General features: G+C 37.5%; 1 protein-coding gene across 1 annotated transcript in view; it reads right to left on the bottom strand.

Moving 5' to 3' along the window:
- Nucleotides 1-6,422, bottom strand: part of Tmc2 (transmembrane channel-like 2) — an 80,860-nt gene that overhangs the window by 69,718 nt on the left and 4,720 nt on the right. The window lies entirely within an intron of this gene.

Below are 6,422 nucleotides of genomic sequence, written 5' to 3'. Positions count from 1 at the left end.
TAAAGACCCTCTATTCCAATTTTCTGTAGGGTTTTTATCATGAATGAGTGTTGAACTTTGTCAAAAGCTTTTTCTGCATCTGTTGAGATGATCATGTCATTTTTGTCTTTTACTCTGTTGATATGGTGTATTACATTTATTGATTTGTGTATATTGAACCATCTCTGCATTCCTTGGATGAATCCCACTTGGTCATGGTGTATAACTTTCTTGATGATTTGCTGCATTCAGTTTGCTAATATTTTATTGAGGATTTTTGCATCTATGTTCATCAGGGAGACTGGCCTGTAGTTCTCTTTTTTTTGGTTGGGTCTTTCTCTGATTTTGATATCAGGCTAATACTTGCCTCCAGGAATGAGTTAGGGAGAATTGCTTCCCTTTCAATTTCGTTAAAGAGTTTGAGAACAATTGGCATTAATTCTTCTCTAAATTTCTTGTAGAATTCAGCTATGAATCCATCAGGACTTGGCCTTTCTTTTTTGGTAAGTTTTTAATTACACTTTCAATTTCATTTACTGATATTGGTTTATTCAGAATTTTTATATCTTCTTGATTCAGTTTTGGTAATTCATATGTATCTAGGATATGTCCATTCTGTGTTTTCCATCTTGTGAGAGTAAATATTTTCAAAGTAGGTGTTGATGATCTCCTGAATTTCTGTAGGATCTGTAGTAATTTCATCCTTTTCATTCCTTATTCCATGCATTTGAGCTTTTTTCCTTTCTTTGAGGAGGTTGGGTAAGAGTTTATCAATTTTATTTATTCTTTCAAAGAACCAACTCTTCAATTCATTAATTCTTTGTATTGTTTTCTTAGTCTCCATTGTGTTAATTTCTGCTCTGATCATTATAATTTCCTACCTTTGGGCTTGACTTGCTCTTTTTTTTCTAGAAGCTTGGGGTGCAGCATAAGGTTGTTTATTTCTGCTCATTCTGTTTTCCTGATGTGAGAATTTACCACTATAAATTTCCCTCTTAGGACTGCTTTCATTGTGTCCCACAAGTTTCAGTAAGTTGTATCTGCATTTTCATTTGATTGTAAATATTGTTTAATTTCTTCTTTAATTTCATCTGTGACCCATTGGTTGTTCAGGAGGGTGTTATTTAATTTCCATGTGTTTATGGAGTTTTTGCAATTTCTTTTGTCAATAATTTCCAATTTCATTGCACTATGTTCTAATAATATGCATGGGATAGTTTAAATTCCTTTGCATTTACTTAAGCATGTTCTATGCACTAGTATATGGTCTATTTTGGAGAATGTCCCATGTGCAGCTGAGAAGAGTGTGTATTCTGATGTTGTTGGGTGGAACACTCTGTAAAGGTCTACCAGGTCCATTTCTTCACATGTTTAATTTAGTTCTGTTATTTCATTGCTGATTTTTTGTTTAGTTGATCCATTTCTTTGTGACAATGGGGAGTGAAGTTCCTGCGTTACAACTGTGTTATTGTGTATTTGATTTTTCACGTCTGTTAAAATTTGTCATGTACAGTTGGGTGCTCCTGTATTTGGTGCAGAGATGTTTATGATTGTTATCTCTTCCTTTTGCAATTTTCCACTAACAAGTATATAGTGACCTTCTTTATCTCTTTTGATCATTCTTGGTTCAAAGTTCACATTGTCTACAAACAGAATAGCTACTCCTGCCTTTTTGGGGGGTTCTTGTTGCATGGAGAACTGTTTTCCATCCTTTGACTTTCAGTCTATCAATTTCCTTTTGAGTTAAATGTGTTTCTTATATACAGCATATTGTTGGATTTTGTTTCTTGATCCACTCTACCAGTCTGCTTCTTTTGATTGGTGAACTGAGGCCCTTTACATTAGTGGTTATAACTGATATATATTGGCTTGTCTTTGTCATGCTATTTTCCTGCTGTTGGTTTCTTACTTTTCCCCTCTGTTTAATTGCTTCTTCTGCTTGGTGGTTCCTTTCTATTGTTGTTCTTGAAGGTGTGGTAATTTTTATCTCTTTGTAGACTATCTTTCAATACTCTGTGTAGGGTTGGTTTGGTGATCATGAATTCTTTAGTTGTTCTTTGTTGTGGAAGTATCTTACCTCTCCATTCATTTTGTTATTCTTTTTTTTTTTTGTCTTTTTTGAGACAGGGTCTCAGTGTACAGTTCAGGCTGGCCTTGAGCTCATTTTGTAGACCAGGCTGGCCTCGAACTCACAACAATCTTCCTGCCTGCCTCAGCCTCCTGAGTGCTGGGATTGCAGGTGTGCACTACCATGCCTGGCTTTCTCCATTCATTTTGAAAGATAGTTTTACAGGGTAAATCAATCTGGGTTGGAAGTTGTTTTCTTTCAGGGCCTGAAATATTTCACTCCAAACTCTTCTTGACTCGATTGTTGATGTTGAGAAATCTGCCGTGATTCTGATGGGCTTTCCTTTCTAGGTGATCTGTGTCTTTTCTCTAACAGCTTTTAACTTTCTGGGTTTTTTTGCTGAATTTCTGGGATCTTTATTATTATTTGTCTGAGTGTAGATTTATTTTGGTAATGTTTAGTTGGACTTATATATGCCTCACTATCTGTATGTCAGTTTGTTTTGGGAAATTTTCTGCTAGTACTTCTGCAAATAGTCTTTTTATGTCATTTGTGTTGACTCCTGCTGTTTAATTCACACCTATCAGTCTTATATTGTTTTTCTTTGCATTGTCTTTCAGCAGTTGAATTGTTATTTCCTGGTTCCTTATTAATTTTTCTGAGGGTTAATAAACAGCTTTATCCTTGTTATTTTAAAGAGATCTTTCCTTTTGCAATCGCTAGCTGCAAGGCTGTCTTCAAGGTCTGAAAGTCTAGCTTCAGTTTTGTTCAAGCAATTTTGCCAGCTTTCAATAGAATTTTTAATTTCCTGGATAGCTGTTTGAATCTGTTGCATGCATTCTAACTCTTTCCTATATTGTTCATTCAATGTTTCCATCATTTCTCTATGTTCCTCTGTCTTTTAATCCATGTCTTCTTTAGATGTGCTGAGCAATTCTTTCATTATTGTTGTCATTTCTTTTTTTACCTGAGAGATCATTTCTGATCTGCTTTCTTCTATAGCCTGATAGAGTTGTTTCTTTACTTCAGTTGCTATCATTTCAGAAATTTCAGGTGTATGACTTCCAAGTTCTTCTATGTTAATGTCTCCTGGACTTGTTCTGGATGACCTGGAAGTCTGAGATTGCATTTTGCTCCTTCATTTTGACATTTTCAAAGCTCCCAAAGTTCACCAGTGCTCAGTGTTGCTCTCATGGCAGTGGAGGGGTAGGGCATGGCTCACTGAGGCTCCTAAAGCTCTCCCTGTGCTGCCATCTTCTCTCTACCCTATGTGTTATGTCTTTTTTTTTGGTTTTTCTCCGGTACCGAGAACCGAACTCACGACCTTGCGCTTACCAGGCAGGTGCTTTGCCGCTGAGCTAAATCCCCAGCCCCTCCTATGTGTTATGTCTTAAGATAATTTTATGTTATAGCTCAAGATTTTTTTCCTCTGAAAATGATGGCTCCCCACTTTTGTAAATCATATGTAATGTTCATTGTCCATGAAGACATGGTTAATTCATAGAGATTTTGCCCAAAGCTTTTAGAATGCCTTATTATATTGTATATGCTTCAGAAACATTCAAATTTCCTTGTCAGTTTCATTGTTGCTTTGGAGAATTTTCAATAGCTAGTTAACCACAAATATTTAATGTCTCTATCACCTACGGATTGTTTTTTTGTATCCCTAATGTTTTCCTTGAAACATCAGCTTTAGTGAGAGCTTTGTCTTCAAAAAGGGACTAACTCGGACCCCCCACTGGAAAGGCCCTATCAGATTCTACTAACAACTAGCACAGTGGTGAATCTCTGAGAGAGTTGATTGTTGGGTAGCTTGTGCCCAAGACCCATAGAATAAGACCACAGGTCATCTTTCTATAATCTGTATTCCTCTGATTTTTATTCTTTTGTTAATATTCTATGCTTTCAATGATTTAAGGCTACTTTTAAGTGTGTACTTGTAGGTCCCATATTTTCACTATTGCTGTTAACATCCTTGATTGCTTCTTGGTATAAATCTATACCCAGCTGCATAAACTGGCTAAAGTGTACATTTTCCTTTGAGAATTGCCCAATTTCCTTTTATGATTGTTCTTTATAAATTATTTTGTTTCCCTGGGTAACTGGACTTAACCACTAGGTTGCTTTTTTATGACAGCTCTATAGGTAGACCAGATAATGAGAAATCATAATCCTCATTATATCCTTGGAAAGCCTTGCTTCCTCTTAAGCAATATTTGGGAATCTTTTATGAGAGTTAGTCATTATAACTCATCTTTCGTTGGAATAGAATTTGGAAGGGGACTAGGGAATAGTGGAGTATATTTGGAGACTGTCCCACTTTCTTTACGTCTCTTACAAGTAAGACATTGCAATTTTTGCTTTAGACTATTCGATGATCTCAGCAATACAAAATTCACTCCCTGACACCAAACCACTTGTATTCTTGAAGAATGGTGACAGAAGGTCACAGCATTATTTGACAACTCATGGAGTATTTTGGCTAAGTACTAGAGTGGGATCTGGCACAGCACCTGCAAGATTGACTGGAAACTGATATCTTGATAAACTAATGCTCCTATCAGGGTTATTAATTATACCAGCCACTAGTTTGTCCTCTATGAAAAAGAGATCCATTGACAGTTTCATTGAAGAAGGAAAACTGATTCAAGAACAGAACCTTTAGCTACTCTAGGGGAACTCTGGATTCCTTTCTTTTTTTAAGTCCCTTCACTTCATACTTCACAAGAGGCCTGGTGAGTGGATGAATCTTGAATGCTATGATGGAGAAACTGGTGTGTGATTTAAACAGTGCCATGATATGGATGGGGTAACTGTCCCCAAAGGCCTACATGTTATAGGTGTGGCCCCCAGTCTGAGGCACTAGGAGGAGGTGGAAGGACCTTGAAGAAATGAGGCCCAGTGGGAGTCCTTTGGGTCCCATGGGTTCCCTGGAAGAGGACAATGGTACCCCAGCCCCCTCTGGCTCTTACTTCCTGGCCCAAGGTGAGTGATGTTGGTGTGTCACATGCTTCTGCCAGCACGTGCTGCCTTGCTTTGGGCCTAAAAGCAACAGGGCCAGCTGATCATGGACTGGAATCCCCAAAACTCTGAGGCATAACATTCTATTTCTCTGGTTTTGTTGTTGTTGTTGTTGTTTTCTGATACCAGGAATCAAACTCACGACGTTGTGCTTGCCAGGCAGGCACTGTGCTGCTGAGCTAAACCCCAGCCCTATTTCTCTGTTTGAGTTGAGTATCTCTGTTATTTGGTATAGTAACATAAACCTGACTAATGCTCGCCTTAAGTCAAATTTCCAATTCTCAGTAAATTCTGACTCTACCCTCCGCTCTCTGAAATGCTGCACAGCTTTGCCTGCTGTAAACAATAAATCCACTTTGTCTTCTCATCAGTGATAGTCATGAAACCAGCTTTGGACAACAACTTAGATAAGTGCATTCTGTTTTTCAAGGCAGGAATGAATGGTGCATTAAAGAAAAAACACATGGAAATACAGAGTGATAAACTGTGGTTGGGATCATGAGAAATGCTTCACAAAGAATTAATGTTTATGAAGGAGTTTAACAAGAGGGGAAAAAAGCCTTAATTACTTACATACACACAGGAGTTCACACAAACCTGCGTAAAGGCAGTGGTTAGAGTTTGGGGTTTACTCACTGTCTGAAAGGGAAACAAAATATGGAGAAGCGATGAAAAAGGAAAATGGGTTTGGGTTTCTGCATGGAGTATGATAAACAAGGGCTGTTTAGTAAAGTTTATTATGCAAGTAAGAGTATTCTCAGGTACTATATTGCTCAGTTTTTCTGTTATTGGGAAAAAATACCTGACATAAGCAACTTAAAGGAGAGAAGGTTTATTTTTGTTTTTTTTTTTGGTACCAGGAATTGAACTCAGGGCTTTGTGCTTGCTGGGCAGGCATTGTGCCAATGCTGAGCTATGTCCCTGGTGAGAAGCTTTATTTTGGTTCATGGTTTCAGAAGTTTCAGTCTGCAGTTGGCTGGTTCCAAGGCAGAAAGAGTAGTGCAGAGGAAAGCTGCTCAACCCATGGCAGCTAGAAAGAAGAGAGAGACAGAGACAGAGACAGAGGCATAGAGAAACACAAGAGAAACATGGAGAAAGAGAGAAACAGAGAGAGGAAGGGGCCAGGGATAAGAATATACTGTGTGATCCACTTCCCCCAACCAAACCCCAGTTCTAAACATCACATTCAGCTATGAACTCATCAATTCATTAATTCCTTGATGAGGTTACTGTCCTCTTTGTGGGTCACTTTATTTTTTAAATTTAGTTTTTTAAATTAAAAATTTTTATTAGTACATGTGGTATATAGTGGGTCACTTTATTTTTTAAATTTAGTTTTTTAAATTAAAAATTT

Source organism: Chinchilla lanigera, unplaced genomic scaffold, assembly GCF_000276665.1.
Source record: "Chinchilla lanigera isolate Chin_1 unplaced genomic scaffold, ChiLan1.0 scaffold00014, whole genome shotgun sequence".
NCBI lineage: Eukaryota > Metazoa > Chordata > Mammalia > Rodentia > Chinchillidae > Chinchilla > Chinchilla lanigera.
Note: the sequence above shows the minus strand (reverse complement) of the source record. Positions and strands in the feature narration are given on the sequence as shown.